This window comes from Strigops habroptila, chromosome 7 (genome assembly GCF_004027225.2).
Source record: "Strigops habroptila isolate Jane chromosome 7, bStrHab1.2.pri, whole genome shotgun sequence".
In the NCBI taxonomy this organism is placed as follows: Eukaryota; Metazoa; Chordata; class Aves; order Psittaciformes; family Psittacidae; genus Strigops; species Strigops habroptila.
In genome coordinates, this window is record NC_044283.2 from 16,476,097 (window position 1) to 16,502,605 (window position 26,509).

A 26,509-nucleotide genomic window follows, 5' to 3' on the forward strand; every position below is an offset into this window, starting at 1 on the left:
GACTAAGGTCTACTATTTCTAAAGCCTGTCAGACTCAGTCCCCGGAAGGCATTACATCACTTCTTTCATTGAAGAAAACACTCATTCTTTTAAATAATTTTATTTTTAATGAAACATATTTTGATAAACTTCTTTACTTATACATTCAAGATGTTTAAATGAACCGATTTTTTTAAAATTCACAGTACTACTTTACATCTATGAACTGAATTTTGATCACCTCCAAAAGGTGATCAAAATATAAATCACTAGAATTAGTAAATAGTAAAACATCCAATGCTTGAATATACTTCAGATAATAAACTGAATATACGTTTCTTCCTCTATGAAGACCTTAAATAATGTGTATAGGGGTAACCAGCAAGTATTTCTTTTAATATATAAGGGCAATATTTTGCAGCAAATCAACACTCAATGGCAATTTCAACTTTCAACATACAAATTCATTGGCTATCAACTGACACAAACTAATTCTTCTTTCAGAAAGCAGCAGAAAAATAGTGCAAACAAAGCCTATTAAAAGTATATTACTTAAAACAAATTTTTCCTTCTTCAGGCTTTAAATCAGTAATAAAAATGGCTACTTAAATTACCTTCATGTCAATCCATCCACCATGATCTGCAGACAGCTATGTGAGAAGACAAAGAGAGACTAAAGAACATCTTCACTTGTGTTGCTGTCAAACCTAGTATGGTTTGTATTTATCATGTTATACTAATATTTCTTAAAACTTATGTTTTTGCTGCATCGAGTATTTCAATGAAGATATATCTATTAGTATAAATACAGGGGATTGTTTAGTTGCCAGAATAAAGGAAAACACATGTATTTGAAAAAGCACATTGAGGAGATGATATATGACTAAGAGCCTCCATTGTGCTAAAAAGATACAATAGCAACAACTGGCAACCAGCAGAAGCACAACAAATACATGATTACACCTGACTTCTCTAACACAGATGGCAAGATAGAAAATGACATGAAAGAAGAAATATATTCTGTAAATGAAATAAAAAAAACTACCAGTACCATGTACTTTGGACTGCATAAAAGTAAAACTTAGGTAAAAAAGCACAAAAAATGAACTGCTAAGATGTCTGTAGAAACAATTTCCAGTGAGATCAAGAGTCTGAAAACCTTTCAGAAAGTACTGCAAGACCCAGAACGAGATGTGCAATTCCACTGCCTTCTGTTGCACTCTTCCAGCCTTCCCCCATCCTTTAAAATCCCCTTTCAGTAACAGAAGATTAGAGGATTTTATGGATTATCCATTGGACAGTCCCATGCCTGTCTTTCGTTAATTGGGAGCTACTGAGCAGGTACAATTCACCCTGCAAAGCTAACTTCGAGCAAGGAACTATGTTTGCTTACACTGGATTCTTTCTCTTGACCAAATTAACGAGAGGACATGTAATCTCTGCTTTCCTGTGGAGCACAAGTGGACATAAACAGAGATTCCCAGTGGCTAAGGGGACAAACTACTCTTGTACCATCGGGTACCTAAGACAGGGTTGTTAGTGTTAAAATAAATAAACAAACCAACCTTAGATGATGTAGAGATAGGGTTACCCCAGAGCACCTCCTGGAAACATCATTAGCAATGAAAAAATAAGTTAAATATACAACTATTGTAAGAAACCATTTATGTTTCTATCCAGGCATCAAATTCACAGATATTCACCCAGTCTGGCTCTGTACCACAAACTTCCTTATCCTTTCAAAATACATTAGCCAGCAGCACCAGAATTCAGTCAGATCACAGAGCTGTAGGTCTGTTCTCCTCTCCCCAAAAGGATAATGTGGAACATAATTTATAACAGGCCAGGTCCATCAGTGATATGTGGATAGCAGCTACTACAGTGCACTATTGAAAAAAATTCTAATTACAAAAAATAGCTGCGTAGCAATACCTACAGAAATCAAGGATTCATCTTAAGTTTGTGCATCCAAACCCCAACCATTTTAGGGCAGACACAAAAAGCAGCTTGTTCTTTCAAAAAAGAGAAAAAAAGAAGAGTAGTATATTCTGGTTTTACGTAGCAGGGTGAGAGGTGACAACAGTGTGAGATCTATTGGGTCTGAAGTCTTAGCTGAGGATTTTCTCTATTTTTAGCAACAGTAACAATAGCAAGTGGATGGAGAACTGCAGGTTTGAATTATGCCACAGAACAAACTTTCCACACCTTGCTATGGAGCCTCCTTTCGTCTGGTCATGCCTTTTCACCTGAATTAGCCCACCTGGATTAACTCAGTTCCACCTTAAAGGTTTTACTTTCAAATAAAAATACATATTTCTATGCACTAATGTATAGAGAATAGGGGAAAAGTATAATTTATCACATCAGAGTACCTAAATAGGTAGTTGGGCTGCAAGTTTGTTGATCTGGCAAACTCTGTCAATTTATTTTGACATATTCATTTCTTTATGACGAATGAAAGGAATAGTTCATACCTTACATGCCTTACATTTCAATATTTAGACATCTCCAAGATGCACAGAATCACAGATACAGACACAAAGAAAGACCAGCTCAGAGAAAGCTGGCACATTTGGGGATCATACATGCTTCTGAAAAGCAGCAGACACGAAGCAAAAAAAAAAAAAAAAAGCCAGAAATAAAGGAATCCCAGTGGTACTGTTAAAACTCCCATGCCTGAAAACAAAATAGCAATTACTAATCTGTGCGTGAAGCCTGGAAATTAAATTCCAGAACAATGGGTGAAAATTAGGGGATGGACAAAAGAGCCCTTTTAGACCAGAGCAACAACTACTTTGCCTTTCTGGCCACTGCAGTCCAAGTGAGTCTCCTAGGGAGTAAGGCAGAGTGCTGCAGTTGGATTACCCTGCCCAAAAATCTTTGCACAGACACTCATCACCTCCACACCATACTAGGACATGTGCATGAAGGGTTTGGCAAGGAGAGTGTGTGCTGCACCCTCTGCTTTTTCACTTGAAATAAAGTCAAGTTCCATTTTAGAGAATCAAGCTCTTCTTAACTTGTGTATAAAATCTGCTGCTAAGATAGGGGACTCTGTCGATAATCAAATTAGACATGAATAGGGGGAGGGACATTTCCTTCTGCTATACTCAGATTTGCCAAATTTAGGTATATTTGTGACATTTTAGACAGTTAGAGCCATCCATCAGCATCTCTGTCACTAGCTTTGGGTTTGCGAAAATGGAAACAAGATGTTGACTTGGATTGCAGCTTTGTAAAATTCTGTAGATTAAAAAACATCTCACTACAAATCCAAGTGTCTGTATGTGACTAGAAGCTACTGCTGTAACATGATAACCAAGATAGGTGTTACATTAAATGACCATACGAATGGTCATTTAATAAAGTGTTAATGGTGGGATCCTGAACTTACTCAGATTAACTTTCCTATTATTTACACAGAACATCATTAGGATATCAAAACACTCTAGCCCAGAAAAACAGGCAGAGTGCTGGGGGGTGGAAGGAATCAGCATTCTGGTGTGGTAATAAAGGTTTCTTTCTCCAATGATAATCAACTCTGCATAATTAAAATAGCTCAGACTGCTGAACTAATTTTCAGACTGGAGGTTTCTTCCTGTAGCAACACTTGCACACAAAGTTTCTACTGCGGCTGAATTTAATCGTGAGTCTAATTACAATTTTAATGAATATCTTCAACACTGCATGTAAACTTGCACTTCACAGTCTTGCTATCAGAGCATTTTTAGAAGCTTTCTGCATTTAATATAAAGGAGTGTTCTGAGAGATGCTCATGGTAAAACAGTATTTTTTAAAAGAAAGCTTAAACTGTATTTGGCCATATTGAGATAATATTTAAAGTTGGTTTAAAATAACTTTAAATTTTAATATGTATAATTCAGAATAATTTTTTATACACTTAGTTGAGGATGAGCTCATTGCTAATCAAGTTCTGACATCACCATGGTCCAAACTGTATCTGTTGATTTTCCCTTCCTTCCTTTCACTCCTTTTTGTAAATACTTAAGGCTTACTTATAGATTTTCTCACCAGAGGGCAAACCCCAACACTGGAAATTCTCTGTTTGTTCACAGGTGAGAAGCCAGATTGAATAATCAAGGCCGAAACCCCACACCAGTAAAATACCAATTCTATCTGCATTGCCTGGTTTCTTATGTAATTCTAGAGCAGTGAACTAAAAATTCTGTAGCAGCCTCACATAAATCAGAAGCTTTTAATTAAACATGAAAACTGACAATTGACTGTGGAATTTCTTCTTCTGCACACAGTTCAGCTTATTTTACGCTCCTCTCAAATTTGCCTTGACCAGACTGATGCACCATTTACATTACAGCAGCACAGGTTGCTGGTAAAATAAAAGCGGCCTGGTAATCCAGCAGTTTGTAGGTTGTGTTTTTAGGTCCTAGGCAGACATGATAGATTCAAGATGAAAGGATGTGAGCATTCCATACCAGTTATTGATATATCCATCAGTACCGAAATCCTCAATAAGCATTTTTATGTTCCAGAGTTAAACTTCTGTTGCAGTTTTTATGAGGAAGCCTATTCAGATGTACTGAAGGTTTCCGGGGTTGAGTTTCTTTCCTTGTCCCCATTCCACCTGTATATTTAAATTGAAAAAACGTCTGTCTTATTTGCTTTAGAATTTAAATCTAGCAGGAACACTTTCAATCACCAAGTCCTATTCCCTGTTTCTGTATAATAATAGTATATATTATATTATTTATACATTTCATCAACTTACTTACAAAACTTGATGTTGAAATCAGTTAGGTTTCTTATCCCACCAATCCTACTGGGAACTGTTCTAGAATCCCACTGATTTACTGGTTAGAAACACCCCTTGAATGTTGCCTGTTAAGTTTCCATGCAGGAGGATTTCCATTCCAGAGCCCTTCTCATTGTCCCCTGCTGTGGTGCTGGCAACTTGTGCATTCACAGTTCAACACAGAGGTTTCTCTCTCCAGCTCCAGGAACCCCCTATGCCAGATAATACCACTTAGACCTCCAACCAGCTGTGTCTCACATGTGGCCTTAGAAATAGGCTGTATTATGAAACAGATGGGGTGCCACGTTCAAAAGAGTCTCATGAGAAATTCTGCTTTTCCCAGCTGCAACTGTGACTGCAGATCACAGCTCCTCCTGCTATGCTCTGAGTATCAACTAAGTTGAGAGATCTGCTATTTAAGATTAAGGAGGAAAGGATTCAGAACCCTTATAAGAGTGTATTTCATAACAGATTTAAAAGTGGTTCAGAACAAAAACATTTTTCATTATTTGTTTTGCTTTTCCTTGCTTATGTTCAAATGCCCATCTAAACACATCAGGTTTGCTCTTGGTTTTGTTGTTTGTAGTTTTTTCTATGACTTGCATTGAATTTCATTAATAGAATAGTAAAAGTCGATTTTTAAAATTTAGAAGTGTATTCAGAAGCACTGGAACTCTTTAACCTGTGTATTCCATGGATAAATTCAGCCATGCTTCAGTAGAAATATGAATGCTATAAGAAAATACGGATTTTTTCATTTATTTTTCTTTACTCTGGAAAATATCCCTGCAGTATTGGATCATGTATATCTTCTGTAAGGATCAGGGACAATAAAGGGGAAGATTTTGTTTTTCTATGAGTCTTTTACTTCCAAATATGCTCTATCAAATAAAAATCTCCAACCTAAGAAGTAATAATAATTTGCCCTGTTCTCAGTTTGGAGGCCATTTTTCTACTTGATTAAGCCCCAGTACAAAAATATTGTCCTGAGTTTTAAAAAAAAAAAAAAAAAAAAAAAGCTCAAAACTGAGAAAACTTCTTGGGAATTTGCCAATGTTAACTATGCTTTTGCTTGTAACAGTTCAGAGTTATTCAGTGAAGAGGTGATGCTGCAATGGGAGGCACAGCCAGACAAATGGCAGTCGCTGCAGAAGTAATTTGTACCTACAGTCCCATGTGTGTAACACAGAAGCAGCTGTAACCAAAACACTGGATGGTGCAGGTCTGTAGGTGTGATTTCAAGGTTAGTCTAATCTGATCAAACTGCAAACCACTGCAGAAAGATGCAGTTGTACCCCCCTCGCTCCTTTGCAGATGCATATTGCCAGATCTTCCTTCTGCCTATTCACACAGACGATCTCACTCATGTAACAAGAAAATGTAAACTTCTTGGTTGTCTTTCAGCCCGACTGGCTGGGCTGACTGTGTAGCTGTATGCTGGTAACACAGCAGGGTGGCTGCAGGAATGTACAGCCCAGCTTCAGGGATAAGGACAAAGACTTCTCTGAAGGTGGCAACTACTTGCAGTTAGGTCTGCTCAAACTGCTGATAGCCTGCACTATGCCCAGAAACTTGCCTCTGATTTCAGACTGATGCAATAATGACATTTCTGATTTTTAAATTACTCACACAGTGGAAGAATGAAGTAACTAAAAGCATGATGAGAGCGGGAAATACCTACGAAAAGGAAAAACATAAGGAAGTTCACACAGCACTTCAGATGTACTTGCAAAGAAGAGAAGCCAAAAAAATAAGACACACAGGAGGTGGTCTGATTTTTCACATAGCACTGGCTGAATCAGAGCACAAATGTCTAATAGTTTTCAGCTATCTTAGACATAGAAGTCTAACAATGAAACTGTACCAGAAATTCGAGGAGCACTGCATTCCTTGTAAAAATGAAACACATGAAGTATGTGCTTTTAATCAGGGCACAGAAGAATGTGAAATTACAGAGGGGGTTGTGATCAATCTAAACCAATTTTGCAAGTCTAACTAGGACCAGATATGAGATAAGATTGTAATTGAGATCTGGAAGAAAATCTGAGTGTTCACTGGAAAACGCAGAATTAACCCTGAACTACGCAATTAGAATCTACAACACATCCATAGTTGTCCAATACATAATGAAGAACATGGGATTATGAAAGTTAAGCAGTTCTCTGACACTAAAGTCACAATTAAGGATACACAGCTGAAGAAATATGTCATGAAGAAGGTTAGGGGGGAATTTCAAAGTTAGTACCCATTACCTTATTTAGTACCAAAGTTAGTATCCATGGCAGTTAATGTAAACTGCAAAACCAGAAAGAGTTAAGAGATGAAATTAGATAAATGAAATGGATATTTTATCACTCACAGTAGTTTGCAAGCTCCAGCAACATGGGCTGCTGACAAGAAACATCACCTCTGCCAGCTCACTGCTCCAATACAGGTGAATAGTCTATGACCCAATTTTAATCAAGCAGGACATCCTTTTCTTGTACATCAGCCCAGCCCATGCACCAGGGAGTAGTTAGGAACAGGTAATAGAACATAAATGGGTGAAAAATACAGCTTACAGGAATGACTGTTCCCTCTGGGGAGGGAACTAAGCACTAAACACATGGGTGAGAAAGAAATTGCAAGAACACCAGCGCAAAAGAAGTAATTGTTACCATGTTAAAAACTCATCCTACATTCAGTTTCATCAAGCAGATAATGAGCAGCCACAATGATTAAAGAAGAGTCTGAGTCAATCTTCTGGGGACAAAATTCACCCCAGAAAACAAAATACAGATAATTCCATTGCCTGTAGAATGTTTCGCTTACCTTATGACAGAAGCCAAAAGAGGAGCCCAAGAGACACATTGTTCTGGGCATAGAAGAGAAAATCAGGTAACAGAGTGAGTACACACACTGTGCATTGTTTTAAAAATAGAAGAAATAAAAGAGAGAGAAAGATCGAGATCATACTCTGTTTACAGCTAAATTACCTAGTAAGGAGCAGATGTGTAAAAATGGACCATTTTTACCACCTGCCGAACAAGAACTGCTGGTAGAAGGGAATGAATATAATCGATTTCAAATATTTTTCATGTATGATGTAAGAGGTTATTGTAATAGTAACATATCAAAAACATAAAAACATAAAAGCTCATATGCATGTGTAACAACAAAAAACCACAACCATTTTTTTCATACTCATGGGTGAATTCCAGTCAATGCCCAGTTGTATCTGGAAACACAGTTTGATCATATAAAAGATACTTAGGTTTATGTAGATTACCTTTTAAACTGAGGGAAAACAACAGAAGAGTATGACTGGAAACTCTAGGCAATTTTTGGCAGAGCTACAACTAACACAAAACAAAATGACAGAAATATAAATCCCATCTAACAAAAATAACAAATAGGAAAAGTATTAACTTAGCAAAGCGCATAAGCAAATTGGGGTAAGGTGAATAATCGCCAGGGAAAACTGGTTTATGTAATACTTTTAAATGTTGGGATAAACATTCTGAAACTTCCTTTTGTTTCTTCCAAGCCCCCTTGCTAGTGTGTGCTGGAAGGCATTGTGAATACGGCTGATTCTGGCTCGGGTTTTCAGGACAGATCACTTGAGGTTTTCTAAATTGGTCAGCAGCGGGTTTTGCCAGCACTCATCTCAAACTTCCCTAGCTTTCTCCAGGGTGCAGAGTAAGCTGGATCAGATTTCATGTTTAAATTAATTTGGAATTACTTTTTCCAAAAGTGTCTGGAGTTTTCAAGTGTTTCTGCTTTCCTTTGCTGGAGATGAAACATTACTTTCTGCCACTATGCTTTTCAGAGCCAGTCTCCCACATTTCAGCCTACCTACATGACCAGATTGACCAGATCCTTCTTGCCTTCTACCACAATTCATTTGTGTTCTGTTCTAAATTTTTCTTAACCAAATACAGTTCTATTCCTGTCAAGATTTACCCAGCTCTGAGATCCCATCTGCTTGGCTATATATTCTTTAACAGATTCTGTTTGCTATATGGTGACCTAGTTCAAAGTTACATTTGCTCATTGGCTGTTCTGTACTCCACCTTCCCCATGTTTATTTCACCAGAAAACTGTATGAGTTTGCAGTTAGGTTTTTCACCTAGGGCATTTTTATAGATTAGAAACAGTACAAATTCAAGTATTGATCTCCTGGGACCTTATTTAATACTGTACCTAAATTGAAATAGCTCCACTTACCATCACTTTTTATTCCATACATGTAAGTACTGAGCTATTCACCCAATTTCATATTACTGCATCTCTTGGCTCCTTGAAGCTCTTTACTGTGGGCAGTCTTGTGACAATGCTTGCTGCTTAAATACACCACACCAGTGTACATTTGGCATACACTATGTGTACAAATCTAACTTTACACAGGTTGGGCCACTTAATGATTTCTCTTTAGCTTATGCCTGCTTTGTTTATCAGGAAAGGAAATAGTTCCATTCTTGCAGTGGTAACTCTGTTGTTCTTACATACAGGAAAAATGCAGCGATCAAGACTGACTGCCATTTTTTGGCTATTCTTTCTAACATGCGGGTTTGCTGTACTTAGTACACCCAAATGTGTTCACATAACAAAACGCCTCATAGACAGATCTTAAGCACCTCCTGAGCTGCATCTCCTTTTTGAAAGCTCTACCATTCCCTGTAAAACTGAGAAGTTTTACTGGGCTTATCACAGATCTCATACCATATAAAGGCTCCAAAACTCCACAGCGATTCCTGTGCAAACCCAGGCAAAGACGAGCTAATCTACCAATGAGAAGAAAAGCTCCAAACCTAGCAAAAATTTTGATGATGACTGGAGAGGTGGATGGGAATTTAGGACAAGTCAAGCAGAGAAGCAAGTCTGATGCATGAGGTTAGTGCAGTTACCCTCTCCAAACCAAGCTCCCAGAGGCTGACACTCACTGGAGAAGAGACTGTACCAGACAGCAGAAGCAGCTCAGCATTTTAAGGTTCTCTTCTCACCTTTGTCTGGTTTTTGTTGAGAAATACAGTCCTTTCTTCTGCCCTCTTTAAAGCCAGGCTTTATGGAGAAGTTGGGGAACCTAACCACCTCTTTAAGGCTTTTCAAGGAATTGGAGAAACCCAGGGCCTGAAAGAAGGGCAATGGTAAAGCTAAAAGCAGTGCTGCTGAAACAGAGAGATTAATATATTGGAGAGGGGAATGTAAGAACTTCTGGGCCTAAAGATGGAACTAATATGGGAACTACACTGTTTGTAATAAGAGAAGCTTCAGTCCTCTCAGAATGGGCACCAGGACTGAGGACAGGCAGATGTCAATTCTGTTGTAATGATCTGCAGGTTGGGAGAGGCACAGAGTTAATTATAATTTTGGAAGGCTCACAACATCAGGCAGACCAAAATAGCTGATAAACTCACCAGACCAACACTTGGGAGCTAGACAGGGATATTCAAAATCAAAATAAACCAATATATCTAAACGTTGGAAGCACATGCAATAAATTTATATAAATGCACACACATACACACATACCAGCTAACCTCACAGCTCTTTGGAGGTCTGCCTCAGCTTTTTAATTTTTTGTACTTGGCTATCCTGCACTTCTAATGGGGTTATTTGTTAAATTGGTATGAAGCTACTTGTTACCCTGCTAAGGGACTGGCTCTAGAGTTCAACCGAATTAGATAGGACCTTCCCTTCCTCCTAAACACAACTCAGTTAGAAGCTTGGTCATATTATTTTAAATGTGGTATTAGACGTTATGTAATATTTTTTCCATCTTTATCTGACACACCGTCTGATGCATACCACCCATCACCACTTCCCCATTCTGTTCATAGCTGAGAAGACAGCTGGACCTGATCCCTTAGATCAGTCTATCCTGCCTATCTGGTATCTTTTCAAATAAACACCTTTGCATTTTTTCCATGCTACTGCCCACACTTGGAGCAGTGCCCTTAAGCATCTGCAAAATTGCCTCATTATCCTCCTTTGAACTTTCTTTGCATCAAATCTTGTGCTGAGGTGAGATGGGGAGGAAAGGACAACAGGAGGTAAGAGCAGATCCAATGCATGTTATCTTCTGCACAGCTGCAGCAGAGGCCTGAGGTTACAAGTACAGACTAATTTTGCTGCTGTTCAGCAAGTTGAAGGATTCTTTTTCTCAGCATCCATGAAATAATTCTACATTAAGTTTAGCTATAAATCCATGACCCTGGAGAAAGGACTTTGCTCTAAGCCAAATGTTTTTCATATTCAGTTTCACTTTCCTGGTATAAAATATTTAAGAAAATGTAATTCTGCTTAAAATAATTCTATAAAAAAGTCATCAGATTCTTGTCTTTTTTATATGTATCAGAGTCAGACATGTCAAAATTATTTCATCCAGCGCAAGGCTTCAGCCTCCCTCATGCTGTAAGTGATCAGTCCTTGTGAAAGCCTACAGAGTTTACACTAGAAGGCAAGCCAATAAAAAAATAAAACTTCTTAATGCATTAAAAACCCTCTTCCTCTGATCTGAGTGTTTGTACTGTCACCAGCCATTGGAGAATGTGAATGTTTCTGCATAAAACAGATCAGCGCTAATGAAGTCTCTGGTAAACCATGTGGAATTTCTGGCCCTTCTGTCTGTTGAGGCTGTGGAAAAGCTCTGCTCTTGTTGAGATTTTAGAAAATTATGATTATTAAGAAGTGCGAGTGCTTGGTTTTGTGAGTGATGTTCTAGGTTTTAAAGCCTTTCTTAAAAATGATCAGATTTCCAATTCACCTAATCTCCTCTTGGAAGTTCATTCTACAGCCAAGACCTTTTGTCCCCAGCCTTTACATGTGCTTCTGCGTCAGGTTTGGGATACGTTAACACAAACAAACAAACAAAACAAACAAAACAAAAAGAAAAAAATAAATAAAAGACACTATAATTCTGTATCTCTATAAAGTAAAAAATGTTTAGTTAAGAACAAAATATTGAAAGTTTTATAGTTCAGGCAATTGTTTTGTTAACCACAGTAGCTCCTTCTTTTCAATCTGGTATTTTTGAAATGAATAAGATGTTCATGTTTAAAAAAGAAATCTTTAATGCTGCTGACCTGAATATGCAGCTGTGGAGGATGCCCCCAAGGAGGAAGTTCTTCCTTCAGTAGCAGTCCCAATGCTTGGGCCTTTCCCAAAAGCGGTACTACAAATTCTACCCTATGGCTGCCCAGCTGGGCAAAGGCTGTGAAACTCAAAGTCACAGGATGATTTGGGAGTTATTTTTGTTTATTTGTTTTTTCTTTCTTTTTTTTTCCTCCCCCCCCCCTTCTTTCACACACACACACCCTCCTCCCCCCGCCAAGAAGACTTATTGATTTTCCACAGCCTGGCTGCAGCAGTGCCTGTTTTCTTCTGCTCAATCTATTTTAGAGAGGTCAGTGAAGCCACCTGATGTCTGATTTAAACAGCAAAGGAGAAAGAAATTTGAAGTGGCTGCCAGGCCAAATACTTCCTTTTTTAACAGTGCACACAGGAACCAAAAGGATCCAGAGATCACTCATCTCCTGATGTCACCAGTAATGTCTCCATTTTATGAAGTGTATTAAGAAGTCAGTATATTTAGCAGCTGAACTTAACAACAGTTTCCTATTGGTTTCCATGAAGAAGAGTGAACAAAGTCAGCTATTTCTCAAAAAAAGGTCACAAAGAAATTCCTTTAGTCCCAGATATGTTTCTGAAAAATCCAGTGCGCTAATGTGTGGGACAAAGACAAGAAAGCAGATTATTGCAGGGAGGTGAATAATTTCCTGACACAGAGTATTCTGCTGGTGGTGTTTCCTTGTTTGCCTCTCAGAGGCTAATCTCTGTTCTGCCAGCAAAAAAACTGTCCCACACAGCCCTCAGGTATAGCCCTTTGATGTTTCAGTGGCAGAATGCCCATATTCATTCAGAGAGACTGGTATCATGACAGTCTTCTTTCTGAAGGTTCTCATTTTTAGAACTGTTAGAAAAAAAATCAACCCCACTTCATTCTTTGAAAGTAATTAACCTTTTGGAGAATAATCATGCTGCATTTCAGAAGGTCAACAGTTAAAGGATGAGTGCTTGGGCTTCAGCTTACCAGGCAACACATACTCCCTTTGAGACAACAGTGTATTGAGCCAAGTCTTGGGTCAGTTTTAGTGGTTTGCAAACACAGTTCACTTTGCAGCAGCAAAATGTAGCTTTTTTTTTCGTTTTGGTTTTTTTTTTTTTGTTTAGTACAATACTTCATGCCCAGACTACATTATAGGGTCAAGCACCAAATCATTTTTGTGTATGCCAAGGCATTTTGTAAGGTTAACATTTGCTAAGCCCATCTATTAGCATTTCTCATTGCGTCTCCTAAGGCATACAGGAAGAGACACTACTGACCCCATGAATGTAAATGGATGCTCAAGTTACCACTGGGAATGTGTAGCTCATAACATACATAAGCAACAGTAGCTTTGACTTTAAGATAAAAACTAAAGACATATCTCTGTCTTGGAATTTCTGAAAGAATTACTACTTACAAATATTTTTCTAGTTTGAGAGTTTTTAGCTCCTGTTCTTACAGGACAAATGCACCCAAGATAACTAAATCCTGCAGACATACCACATTTACTGTTATGTCTGCCTTTTTATTTTAGTTTCTCTTTAAAATTTCTTCTCTTTTAGACAAAAGCAAACTACAAACTCTGCTGCTTCGAGCTTTTTTTACAGTGCCTTTCCTTACTCTGTTTGAAACATATTGGCAATCACAATCATCTGTTCCTTGCATTTTACAGCCAACAGCTGAGTTGTTGACTGAGTACTGAGGGGTTTTTTACTGGGGACACTGGGGTTTCCTTAATAAATGAAGTTTTACTCCTCCAGATCAATTACTTGGAGGTTTTTTTTTTTTTCAATCTGGTTAAATGCTAGACCATCATTTCCAGCCAAAGTCTACACTACTCGTGTCCCAAAAGGAGACCATTTTCTGTTGTTAGTCACCATAGTGTTGATCCCTAGATTTATTCTTTTGAATCTTAGTTTAACTGAGGTTTATCTCTTCTTTATTGATCAGATTATTAACCCCACCGTCACCTTAACTCAAACCCATTTATTTCGATGGGATTATCTTTACAGAAGGGCAAAATTTAGAAAGTATGAGTGATCTGCAAGCTGGTGACTTAGCAGCGAGGTTATTAACATCCTTAGCACTGACAGTTCTGTTTTTGCATTATTTTGGATTTTCATTATTTTCTTTCTTCCATTCCATTTCAGCTTTTTAATCAGTCTTCAGCCATGGAACATTTTCTTCTTTTTAAGATTTGCTTGATGGAGTTGCTTTGGAAGAAATTTTTTTATTAGCATTCCACAGCAATTTTGTATATCTTTAGTTTATGGTTCAGTATAAATTAATCCTTGGTTAAGGCACTGTGTGGCTCCATGGGACATTCTGACATGCCTAACATATTAATCAATCAAAATTAAGAGTCATCACCCTTCTCTCTCCCTTGGTTTGTCTCTCTGTGTCACATTTTAAATAAAAAAGGCTCTTCCAGAATAAAGTCCATGTCTGTTGTCAGAAGAAAAGGGTCCCAGGCATCAGAAGCTTTTACAAGTGTTATACTGTATTCCAGGTAGTTCTGTGAGGGAACCTTCTGAAATTATCAGGTTTCATGTTATTACTGTTTGATAGGTATTCTTGTCTTTTTGCAACAATTATTTAGCACAATGATTTTGCATACAACATTTGTTATTCAGCAAGACTTAGCAAAAATATCATTCAAATCTTTTAAATTTCAAACTTCATAATAGACATTCAAGATGAAAATTACTCAGCAGTGACTAGTTTCTGAATTACTCAAGTTCACTATATAAATAGCAGATTCTGTCTCCACATGCAGACTTCACTCCATGATGAAGATTTTAGTGATGGAAAAAATGAAAATAGACTTAGATTCAGATTTTTGTAATTTGTGTTTTCTTTCAGTATTAAAATGGGGGAGTAAAGGGGGAGTGGGGCAATCCTAAGCATGAATACAGGCTGGGCAGAGAATGGATTGAGAGCAGCCCCAAGAAAAAAGACTTGGGGGTGTTGGTTGAGTAGAACCTCAACAGTAGCAAGCAATGTGGACAGGGAGCCCAGAAAGCCAGCTGTATCCGGGGCTGCATCAAAAGGAGCATGACCAACAGGTCAAGGGAGGTGATTCTGCCCCTCTACTCTGCTCTCCTGAGACCGCACCTGGAGTACTGTGTGCAGTTCTGGGACCCCCAATACAAGAGGGACATGGACCTGCTTCAGCAATTCCAGAGGAGGCAACAAAGATGATCAGGGGGCTGGAGCACCTCTGCTATGAAGACAGGCTGAGAAAGTTGGGCTTGCTCAGCCTGTAGAAAGCTAGTGGAAGGTGTGCCTGCCCCTGTCAGGGGGTTAGAACTAGATGATCTTTAAGGTCTCTTCCAACCCAGACCATTCTACGATTCTATGATATTTTCTCAGATTTTCCTCCCTAGTCCAAACAAGCAAATGTCTTGAAACTCCCAATATATTTGTTTCTCTGTTCATAAAAGTAGGTGTTCATTGAAGCTATGTTGGTTTTGGCTTAATTTCCATCCACTGGGTGAGGGGGTTATATTTCACCTTCCAGAATAATAGTGACGAGCACTTACAGTAGAGATCCGTCTAGTCCTGTTAGTATTCTGACTGTAGCCAACAGCATCAAAACACGTAGTGTTACCTTCCCAAGACACCCTTGAGCATCCATGTATTTACTACTGAGAGACAGGGATACCTTAATTGATGCTGGATTTGGGTGGGTTTTGCCATTAATTTGTCCATCACTATTTAAACCATGAAGTACACTTTTCTTTATATATGCATAATACATAATATACACATCCATACATACACAACACACAGGAAAATTTGAGGCAAGTCATTCCACAGATACTATGCATCACTTTTACTTTTCTTTTAATGTGCTCCATAAAATGAAGAATAAAAGCCTGTTGGTTTACTTAGGATCACTCTGGATTCCTTAAAAGCCAAATGTCAATTCATTTCAGTTATCTGTAAGTTCCGTTTGGAAAATATTTATAAAGTTAAATAAAATAATATTCTAATAATATGGTAATCAACATAAATACTGTGAAGCTATACAGCATAACTACTTAGTCATTATTTTGTAATAACATTCTACAACTTTTTTTATCTACTAGAAGTTACCCCACATTGAACACATAAGCACCTTAGCTCTACACAACATTTTATCTATGGGTAAGATCTGTGCATCTGAACTGTTATGAACAATACTTGCGGATATTTTCATGTCATATTAAAGATTTATTCTTGTGAAAATTCAAGGTACAAACCTGGAACAATAATGTAGCAGTAAAATCTGATAAGTGGATGCACAGGGTGCTTTACCAATAAGAAGGTTTCATCCTCAAGTGTGAAAGTGATGTCTGAGGGCAACTTTACTGTAAATGAGAGGGCAGGACAAAGGAAAAGCATGGAAGCTGATTTTGCCTTTGAGCTACGTTGACCAGTGGATCAATAGCTATCATTAGTAGATGTCCCTTAAAGGAAGCTAACTGTCACATTGCTGATATTTAACCTGTGTCAGTTGGCACCATGTGTGCACACAGAGAACTTCAAGTTTAGACCTGGAAGAGACAGAAAGTGAAAGGAGATTCCTAAGCTAAACAGCAGGTCCTCCCTGCAATTTTGAGTAGTTGTTTAGTTTCAGACAAAAGTTAACCTTTTGTTACAACAAACCAGGGAAGTTAGAGCTAATTTTAGTACCAAATTCTAGATGTTTCATCTGATTATGCGTAGTTGGGATCACTGGTACAGAGAAAACAGTGCACATCTGCATAAACCTCATTATCAGCTGAAGGCATGTCATACCGTTTTGATTAACCTTAAATAGCCGTTGAATCACATTTCATTCCAAACGTTGTCATTTCAACTAATTTAACCAATAAGGAACCCAATAAGGGTTCCCAACCCAACTCCACCCAATAAGGAACTTTCCACGCTCAATAAATGCACTCTGTGTGTTGTTTGTATTGCCTGACTCAACTAACAACCCTCTCTACAACAGTCTGTATTTTTAATGTTGTATCGTGATCACAAAACACTGAACATACAGGTAGCACACACATGTCCATGGAATTAATAACGAGATCCACAAAATTTTGAAGGCTATTATCTGCATATAGATACAGAATGCTTTTGTCTCCAAAGGCACTGAAGAAGTAAAACCAGACTGTACCTGAATGCTAGATGACTTCACTTTTAGCAGCACTGTCTAGAAAACCCTCAAGAGAAATGGATTTCTGATAGCTTCATCACTGTGCAATCATCATAATAAAAGATAATCCCTTCCAAGAAAGTTATAGTCTGAATAGACAAGACAAAAGGGGAAGAATAGAATGAGTCACAGAAGAAAAATTAAAAGTCTGGAATTAGGTAGGACAAAGTCTGTGAAATTCTGTTCCAATACCACAGTCATCAATACTCAGATAACACATGAAAGCAGTGTACAAACATATCGTTCTGATTCTTGGTTTGGGACCATCTTACACCATCCAAGCAAAAACATTTAGGAATATCAGACTTAAAAGTGCGCAAATACAGAAGATAATTTTCACTGTGAGAAGTTCAGCCCTTTTGTGCTAAAACAATGCCAAACATAAACAATCTTGGCTTCCAAATTCTCTCTCAGAACCACCCCCCTCTCGGACAGTAGTCCTTTGCTACAGGAGGCATATCAGAAGGTGTCTCCTGTGACCAAAACAATTGAAAAAGCAAACTCTCACTGAAGTCTAGAGAGGAGACAGAATACAAAAGAATTTCAAGCAAATTACACATCTATGATATCTTCCAATAGGAATGAGGAAGAAATATATTCTTTATATGTATTTTGCAACTTATTTCTGGTGAAAAACTAACCAAGTCTTTCTCTTGAGGAAATGAATATAGATTTCCTCATGTATCGGGAAAGTCCATGGGGACTGATGGGAATAGGATAATAAAGAGTTCTTAATCTCTCTTCAGAGAGAAGGAGATCCTGCATAGTTAGGTCCCTAATCTCTCTTTAGCTCCACCCACATTGGTGGCAACACCATGTCCCTTTTTACCTTCTCTTTGTTTTCCATTTTTTATTTGCACCCACCCAGCCATCACTGACAACCTCGCCTTCAGCTTTCAAACCTTTTCTCCACAGTGCTTTAGAGCCCCACAGAAAATAGGCGCAGAAACTCCGAGTAATCCTGGTAAATCAGCTAGCAAGCTCCAAACCCATCTCTTTATTCCAATACAAGGACGGGTTTGCTTTGATCTGTTCTGGTGCACAGTAAGATTTTTCTGAGAGCAACAGCTACAGAGCTGACAGCAATTGTCGTCTTGCTTGTACAGCTCCTGAAATATTCCTTTTTAGCAGTAAATCATAGAAGGAACTGGTGATACATCATTACTGGGTTTTTTATGCTCTCATCCCCATCAGAATTTGTTCATGGTGTAACTTTGTACTTCTCATGACTGCTAAACAGTTAAGATAAAAAGCAATGCAAAATTTGAGAAATAACTGCTGTATCCAGTGAGAGATTAACACAGTCTTTCCTCTCCCCATTTTCCTTTTCCTCCGTCAGATCCTGCCCATCGCACAGATGCTTAATGCTTGGCAACAAGCACAGAGTTCTCTTCTGTACCCAGACTTACTAGGACATCCACTTGAGAAGAAGGATCTAACCACACTTGAAGGGGTTCTTTGGTGGAACTGCTCTGACATCTCATGCTTTCACAAAACTTCACTTGTTTCTCAGGCTACGTCTTCCGTGTATCCAACTCCCAGGAATCCCAGCTCCCAAGAGACAAGCTGAGCTACCACATTACTGAGGAATCTGGATAGAAGCAGCAGAGAACTACCCTAAAATCAAAACCAGGAAAAGGAATTGGTGGACAGTGTGTCAGACTTAAGGAAGCAATACCATTCTTCAGGGAGAATTAGTACAATATAGACAAAATATATAAATATTTCCTTAGATCAGAAGTATGTGTTTTTCTAAGTGGTATGTTTAAGTCAACCTTTCTGATGCAATAATGACAAAGCAATAAGTCACATAACTCCAGGAATTTGAGACAAATACAGTTAGATTCATACGATACATGCTAGAGCTGGCAAAACTGGAAAAGTAAACCTAACAGCTTGGAGAGAAGTCCACTCAACAATAGGTGACATTTATGTGAATTTAAAGTTCTGAAAATGTGAGAAATAAATACTTCTGATTTAAAAAAAAAAAAAAATGAAAAATACAATGAAGACAAATTTTCTATTTCATCTTTTTTATCTATAGATAATAGTTACCTGCTAGTTGTAGGCTGCAAGCAAAGAATGTTTCTCCTTAGGAAGCTATTGGGAGGTAAGAATCAGCCCTTTCTTTCTTTAATACTTAGAATCATAGAATAGTTTGGGTTGGAAAGGACCTTAAGATCACCTAGTTCTAACCCCCTGTTGCGGACAGGGATGCCTCACACTAGACCATGTTGCCCAAGGCTCTGACCAGCCTGGCCTTGAACACTGTCAGGGATGGAGCATTTACCTCTTCTCTGGGCAACCTGTTCCAGTGCCTCACCACCCTCACAGCAAAGAACTTCTTCCTTATATCTGACCTGAACTTCTCCTATTTAAGTTTTAAACCCATTACCCCTTGTCCTGTCGCTACAGTCCCTAAGGGAGAGTCCCTCCCCAGCATCCTTATAGGCCCCCTTCAGATACTGGAAGGCTGCTATGAGGTCTCCACACAGCCTTCTCTTCTCCAGGCTGAACAGCCCCAACGTTCTCAGCCTTTCTTCATACGGGAGGTGCTTCAACCCTCTTATTATCCCCATGGCCCTCCTCTGGACTTGCTCCAACAGCTCCATGTCTTTTTTATGTTGAGGACACCAGAACCATACACAGTACTCCAAGTGGGGTCTCATGAGAGCAGAGTATAGGGGCAGGATCACCTCTTTTGACCTGCTGGTTATGCTTCTTTTGATGCAGCCCAGGATACGGTTGGCTTTCTGGGCTGCAAGCACACACTGAAGCCAGCTCGTGTTCAGTTTCTTGTCAACCAACACCCCTAAGTCCTTCTGTACAGGGCTGCTCTGAATCTCTTCTCCGCCCGACCTGTAGATGTACCTGGGATTACCCTGACCCAGGTGTAGGACCTTGCACTTGGCTTGGTTGAACTTCATGAGGCTGGCATTGGCCCACCTCTCAAGTGTGTCGAGGTACCTCTGGATGGCATCCCTTCCCTCCAGCGTATCAACCGAACCACACAGCTTGGTGTCATCTGCAAACTTGCTGAGGGTGCGCTCAATCCCACTGTCCATGTCGTCAACAAAGATGTTGAAGAAGACAGCTCCCAACACCGACTCCTGAGGGACGCCACTCATTACCGGCCTCCAATTGGACATTGAGCCATTGACCACAACTCTTTGGATGTGGCCATCCAGCCAATTCTTTATCCACTGAATGGCCTGCCCATCAAATTTATGTCCCTTCAGTTTAGAGACAAGGATGTCGTGTGGGACAACATTGAACACTTTGCACAAGTCCAGGTAGATGACATCAACTGCTTTGCCCCTATCCATCAGTTCTGTAGCCCCATCATAGAAGGCCACCAAATTGGTCAGGCAGGATTTCACCTTAGTGGAGTCATGCTGGCTGTCACCAACCACCTCATTGTTTTTCATGTGCCTTAGCATGCTTTCCAGGAGAATCTGCCCCATGATCCTGCCAGGCAGAGGTGAGACTGACTGGTCTGTAGTTCCTCGGGTCTTCCGTTTTCCCCTTCTTGAAAGTTGGGGTTATATTTCCCTTTTCCCAGTCATCAGGAACTTCACCTGACTGCCATGATTTTTCAAATACAATGGACAGTGGCTTAGCACTTCATTCACACACTCCTTCAGGACCCGTGGATGGATTTCATCAGGTCCCATGGACTTGTGCACATTCGGGTTCCTAAGACGGTCTTGAACCTGATCCTCTCCTACAGTGGGCCTAAGGTCTTCATTCTCACAGTCCCTGCATTTGCCTTCCAAGACTTTGGCAGTGTGGTCAGAGCACTTGTCAGTGAAGATTGAGGCAATGAGTCATTGAGAACCTCAGCCTTCTCCAAATCCAGGGCAGTCAGTTCTCCCGATGGCTTCCAGAGAGATCCCACATTATTCCTAGTCCGTCTTTTGTTTGCAACATACCTTGTAGAAGTCTTTCCTGTTATCTCTGACATCCCTGGCCAGACTCAATTCTAACTGTGCCTTAGCTTTCTTGACCTGATCCCCAGCTTCCCGGACAATGTTCCTGCACTCTTCCCAGGCCGCCTGTCCTCGCTTGCACCTTCAATAAGCTTCTTTTTTCCTTCTGAGTTTTCTCAGCAGCTCCTTATCCATCCATTGAGGCCTCCTGGACCTCCTGCCACACTTGCGTCTTGTTGGGACATAATGCTCCTGAGCTTGGAGCAGGTGATCCTTGAATATCAACCAGCAGTCTTGGGCCCCTCCCCACCCTCTAGAGCTATATCCCATGGAACCTTACTAAACAGGTTCCCGAAGAGACCAAAGTCTGCTCTCTTGAAGTCCAGGGCAGTGAGCTTGCTGCGTGCCCTTCTCATTGCCCTGAAGATCTTGAACTCCACCAACTCATGATCACTGCAGCCAAGGCTGCCCTGGAGCATCACATTCCCAGCCAGCCCCTCCCTGTTGGATGAGCACAAGGTCAAGCATAGCCCCTCTCCTTGTCAGCTCTTCTGTCACTTGCAAGAAGAAGTTGTCTTCCACACAATTGAGGAACCTCCTGGATTGTTTGTGCCAGGCCATACTGTACCTCCAACAGATATTGGGGTGGTTGAAGTCCCCCATGAGGACAAGGGCCTGCGAGCATGAGGCTGCTCCTATCTGCCTATAGGGGGCTTCAGCCACACAGTCCTCCTGATCAGGTGGCCTGTAGCAGACCCCCACAGTAACGTCCCCCATCACTGTTCTCCCTCTGACCCTGACCCACAAGCTCTCTGTTGGCTCATCACCTGTCCCCAGGCAGAGTTCCATACTGTCCAGCCTATCATTGACATAAATAGCTACACCCCCTCCCCTTCTGCCCAGCCTGTCTTTCCTAAAGAGCCTATAACCTTCTACTCCAACACTCCAGTCACAGGATCCATCCCACCATGTTTCCATGATACCAGTGGTATCATATCCCCATAGATGCGCACACATCACTAATTCCTCTTCTTTATTGCCCACACTATGGATGTTTGTATAGAGGCATGTGAGCCGAGCTCTGAATAAAGGGGACTCATTGGCTGGAGTGGCTAAAGTAGCTCTGCATTCTGTATTCTTTACAGGTGCTGGCATCTGACTGCTAGTTTTGGGATGGATCGAAGCCCCCCTACCCTTCTTCCTTTATCCTTTATTTTTCTCTTAAATACTTCCTTTTGGACACACAGAAGAGATTTTCATTGTGTTGAGAAGAAAGGAAAGCCTCAAAATATAAAAACTAATTTTACTAAAAAGTTAATGAATACACCATAACCCAGATTTTCTATGGCTATTGCGTTAGGGAGAAAGAGTTATGAAACTTCATGCTTTTATACATTTTGTTGAGCTTGCAATCCTGGCTGAAGGAGAGAGCAAATTCTCAGGTGCTAAACATCAAATTGCTTATTGGAACAGCTGCTGCACTGAGCTGAGTAAGCAGGACATGCAAGGGAGGGGCTTTTTCTAGGCTAGTCTTTGGCTAGCTTCAGTGCTAGCACTTGCAAATTAAAAGGAATATCTTACAATTAGAATATTGTTACTGCTATTTCTCTTCCACTAAATGTACAGATACAAGTGTTCTTTCTGCATCTCTTACTCTTGGTTCCACTGGTTTTGTCTCACACTGGTTAGACTCTGCAATGTGTATTTTATGTGTCCTAATCTCCAAGCTGTATAATCTGGAGTTTTTTTGCGGGGGTTGTGTTTGTTGTTGTTTTGGAGGGGTAGGGTGGTGTTATTGAACAAATATTGCTTCAAGTGGGGGACTGGGAATACAAATCTTTTCCCTTTTGAGGACCAGTGAAATGCACTGGGGTAGAGCTAATGTTAGGAAACTGCATACTGGGTTTTTTTTCTTCCAAAGAAAAAAAGTCTTCTAATGCCACTAGCACAGAAAATCGTTCAAAATACAGGTTGGGGTTTTTTTTCCTTTGAATACATTAAAGGAAATAAATAGATCACGGATTTTATGAAGGGTGGGCAGAGAATGTTAACTATCATGAAAATAGTACTGATTGGAATGTAGATTATTCAAAATTCAGATTCTCTAACTTCTAGAGATGAGTTTGGGTTCTTTTGTTGATTTAGATGATTAATTGAATCATTTATTTTGGAGCAGGTAAGGCTAAGCAACTATTAGTTGCTCTGTGATGGAAACTAGATTAATATTATGGCAAGCAGCCTATTTTGGCTGTCAAGGTGGAAGCAGGGAATGCTGGAGCACCTTTCACTGCAAACAGTCTACACTGCCAACCTCTGCAAGCAGGTAGGAGTGTCTGAAGTAAAAGGCACCTGATTCTCAAGAGCAGGGTCCATCAGACCTGCATTAGTACCCCTCCTCACCCCCCTTTTTGTTGTCAGGCTTTATTTCCTTAACCTTTGATTTCACTTTGTGTTTCTGCTTTTTTTTTTTTTTTTTTTTTTGCCCTAGTGAAGTAGGAGTTCAGCTCCTGCAGCGAAATACAAGGTGCCACTCCTCAAATCTCCTGCTCACTTTGAACAACAACTTACCAAGAAAATCAGCTTCTGTTTCCAGCAGGTTCCAATTCATGTTAGAAGCCTGCAGGAAATGGGCACATTGCAGCATCTGATTAAAGTCTTTCATTGCTTAGATTAAGGCAGGGTCAGCTGGTGAAAAATCTTTCTTTAATAGAAAGCAAGCTGAAACAAAGCTAAAAAGCCTATTCACTTAAAAACTCAAGCCTAAAAAAGAAAAGAAATCCTAACAGTTATATGGGCGCTTTTGAAAATTCTCCTAAAATGTACTTTTTCCAACAGCAAAAGGGTGTCATATTCTAACCACAAACCTTCACATTTCAATAATTAGTGGGAAATCATTATCTGGAGATCAAAAAGCTGCTTCCATACTTCTTCATCCCAATTAACAATAAGCAAGTATAAAAACACCAGAATTTTGACTTATGAAAGTCTAGAATATGCATTCTCAGACACACCCAGGAGGTAGTCAAACCTTCCCTCTTCACAAGCAGAGACAGATTTCTAAGTCACATTTTCTGAATCACTACTTTCCACTGATTTTTGTCACACTCCTATATCCAAGCAAGAAACCTGCCAATCACTCACTTGATTCATTATTCTGATGCTTTATATGGTCTTAGTATAGCAACGATCACCTTCTGCCTTCTAAGTTGTCAGGTTCTCAGATTTCTTGCCCTTTTAACAACCCACTCTGAGATTTAATCTCCCAGGTGCTTCCTGTTTGCAGATTGTGGAGCAATAAACAGTCACATCAATAAGTATGCAAGTTTGCTATGTCTTGCTAGTTGAGAATCTAGAGGTAGAGAACAAGTCTGAGAGCTGGAGGATGATATTTACATATATTGTTCTAAAAACTTAGTAAAGAGCTATGATTATAATTGGTTTCAGTAGAAAGTGTCAGAATCCAGAACTTTGTAAATTCTCCTGAGCTAATTCACCAAAAATATCCAGCTGTTCTGCTGACCACTGCAAAATTTGCCCTTGGGCCATTTAACTCCTAAATGAGCTACAGAGGAAATACAGGACTCTGATTAAATACTTTCTGAGCAGACACTTTTTAAAATAGGTCCATGACCCAACATACACATGACAGTAAAGTAGGTCTCCTGTCAAAGTAAGTGTAAGCTTACTTTCCTGTGCTATTAATTTAGTAAAACAAATTTTCTAGATCAGACCTTGGTGTCTATTTTGCAGCTGAAAGGTAGTTGGTGTCTTATGCTTTAGGAAATGCTGACTGAAATGGTTAGAAAGTGCAACTTCCTGGAAGTTTACATCAGCAACTTGCTTTCTCAGTGTCCTTGAAAAGCTTAACCCAAGTGTCTCCAAATTATTATATTTTCCTCCATTGAATTCTATGGTCTTTGCATGTTTTGTAATGAAATAATCTTGCAACTTTTGAATACTCTGCTTGCTGTTCTGTTTCACTTTAGAGGCATGTCACTTAGAGACAACTTCCTAAAGTTGGTGTGGACAAACAGGTGGCTACCTCCAACTTCTTTTCCAGACTCATAAGTAGGCCTTTTATTCTTAGTTCTCATTTTCCTGGTTATTTACTTTCCAAAGTCAGACCACCCATCTTTGCCTTCAATGCTTTTACTATAAGTAGTGTGTAAAACTTTAGTACATAACGTTAAAATTTGTATGTAGCAAAATGGAGTCACATTGTAATTTCCTCCACCATCTATTTTCTCTTTTTGAAAAATACCATCGACCAGTGATTGTTCATAGAAATATAGGACCTAAAGCATACCCTTTTCCTCCACGTCTTTGAAAAAGAAAAATATTTTTTTTGGTCCCTTTTGGTCCCAAGATATTGGAAAGAAATATATACAGATATGTGAAAAGAAAACAGGGCTGTCTCCCTGAATCTGCCTGAAAGCTGTTGTGACAATGATATGCTGCTATTACTCAGCATATTCCTCATAGAACAGAGGACTGAATTTCAAAACTGATTAAAGTCTCTGCTATGAAAAGGCCGCAGACCCCAGCTAAGAATCCAGCCAGGAGTCTTCAAAAATTTTCCCTACAGCGGCTTCATGCTAGAATAGCAGAAGCAGAACTACAGTTATTTATAATGAAAAATGACTTAAAAAGATAAGGATTGACATAGCAGTCAGAAGGGTTGTGAGGGACACCTCCAGTAATTATTGGCATAGCATGGAAAAGATGGCATTTTTCTTTTGCTCCTTCAAAGTGTGTATGGAAGGTGGGGGGTGAGGGGATGAAGCAGACCATCCACATGAAGAATTTGACAGAAGGTTATGTATTCATTCCTTTCCTGGTTTTTATGAGCATGACTTCACATTGTAAGGAAGAGATGAAGTGCTATCATGATAAAGTTCAAACATACATACGTCAGTACAGAAGCCAAAACTCAAGATGACTTAGCTAAGCTACAAGGTTGCTGATAGCACTTGTCTATATAGGAAATTTACTGCAAAGTGAGCTACAATACAAATCTATAGTATATTATTCATTTCAAACCACTCTTCTGTGATGGTAACTTGCTCCAAATGGAGCAGACCATACAGCCTACTAAAGGCTGAGAAGACTACGTTGCACTTGCTCTTCTCAGTAAGTATCTGGTTGATTTGGTAGTAGAGAGTAGCTAATGTACTGTGATTCTCTGCTTAAACAGAAGATGGAAAAGTTAGTTGGAACTCTAGAGTCTCCAACTCTATCATACAAAAAAGTATAAAGTTTAGATTTGTTCAAGCATTATCAATTCACTTAAGCTACTTCATTGCTTCATGTCATTTCATTTTACATTATCAAAGCCCAGAGCCTTTAAAAAGTCTGCAAAATCTCTCCATTTGTTTGCTGCTGTAGTTCAGCAATATTTAGCACAATTTTGTATTGGCCTTTTAGCACTTTTCTTCATCTTTAACATAATTTATCAAAGAAGGTAGCAAAATACAAGTTGATCAGTCTCTCTGGTTTAATTTAACAATGCAGGTCATAAAGGCTTTGTTCATTGACCAGCCATACCAAAGCGCTGC

At 39.4% G+C, this 26,509-nt stretch overlaps 1 protein-coding gene and 1 long non-coding RNA gene across 2 annotated transcripts in view; both read right to left on the reverse strand.

Moving 5' to 3' along the window:
* LDB2 (LIM domain binding 2) overlaps positions 1-26,509 on the reverse strand; it is a 388,950-nt gene that overhangs the window by 324,735 nt on the left and 37,706 nt on the right. The gene's annotated exons all lie outside the window — the stretch shown is intronic.
* On the reverse strand, positions 11,907-22,030 carry LOC115610900. The gene is made up of 3 exons (XR_003992384.1): positions 21,938-22,030; positions 20,988-20,991; positions 11,907-11,917 (listed from the first exon to the last, which is right to left on the reverse strand). It is a non-coding gene; the product is annotated as an uncharacterized LOC115610900 (long non-coding RNA).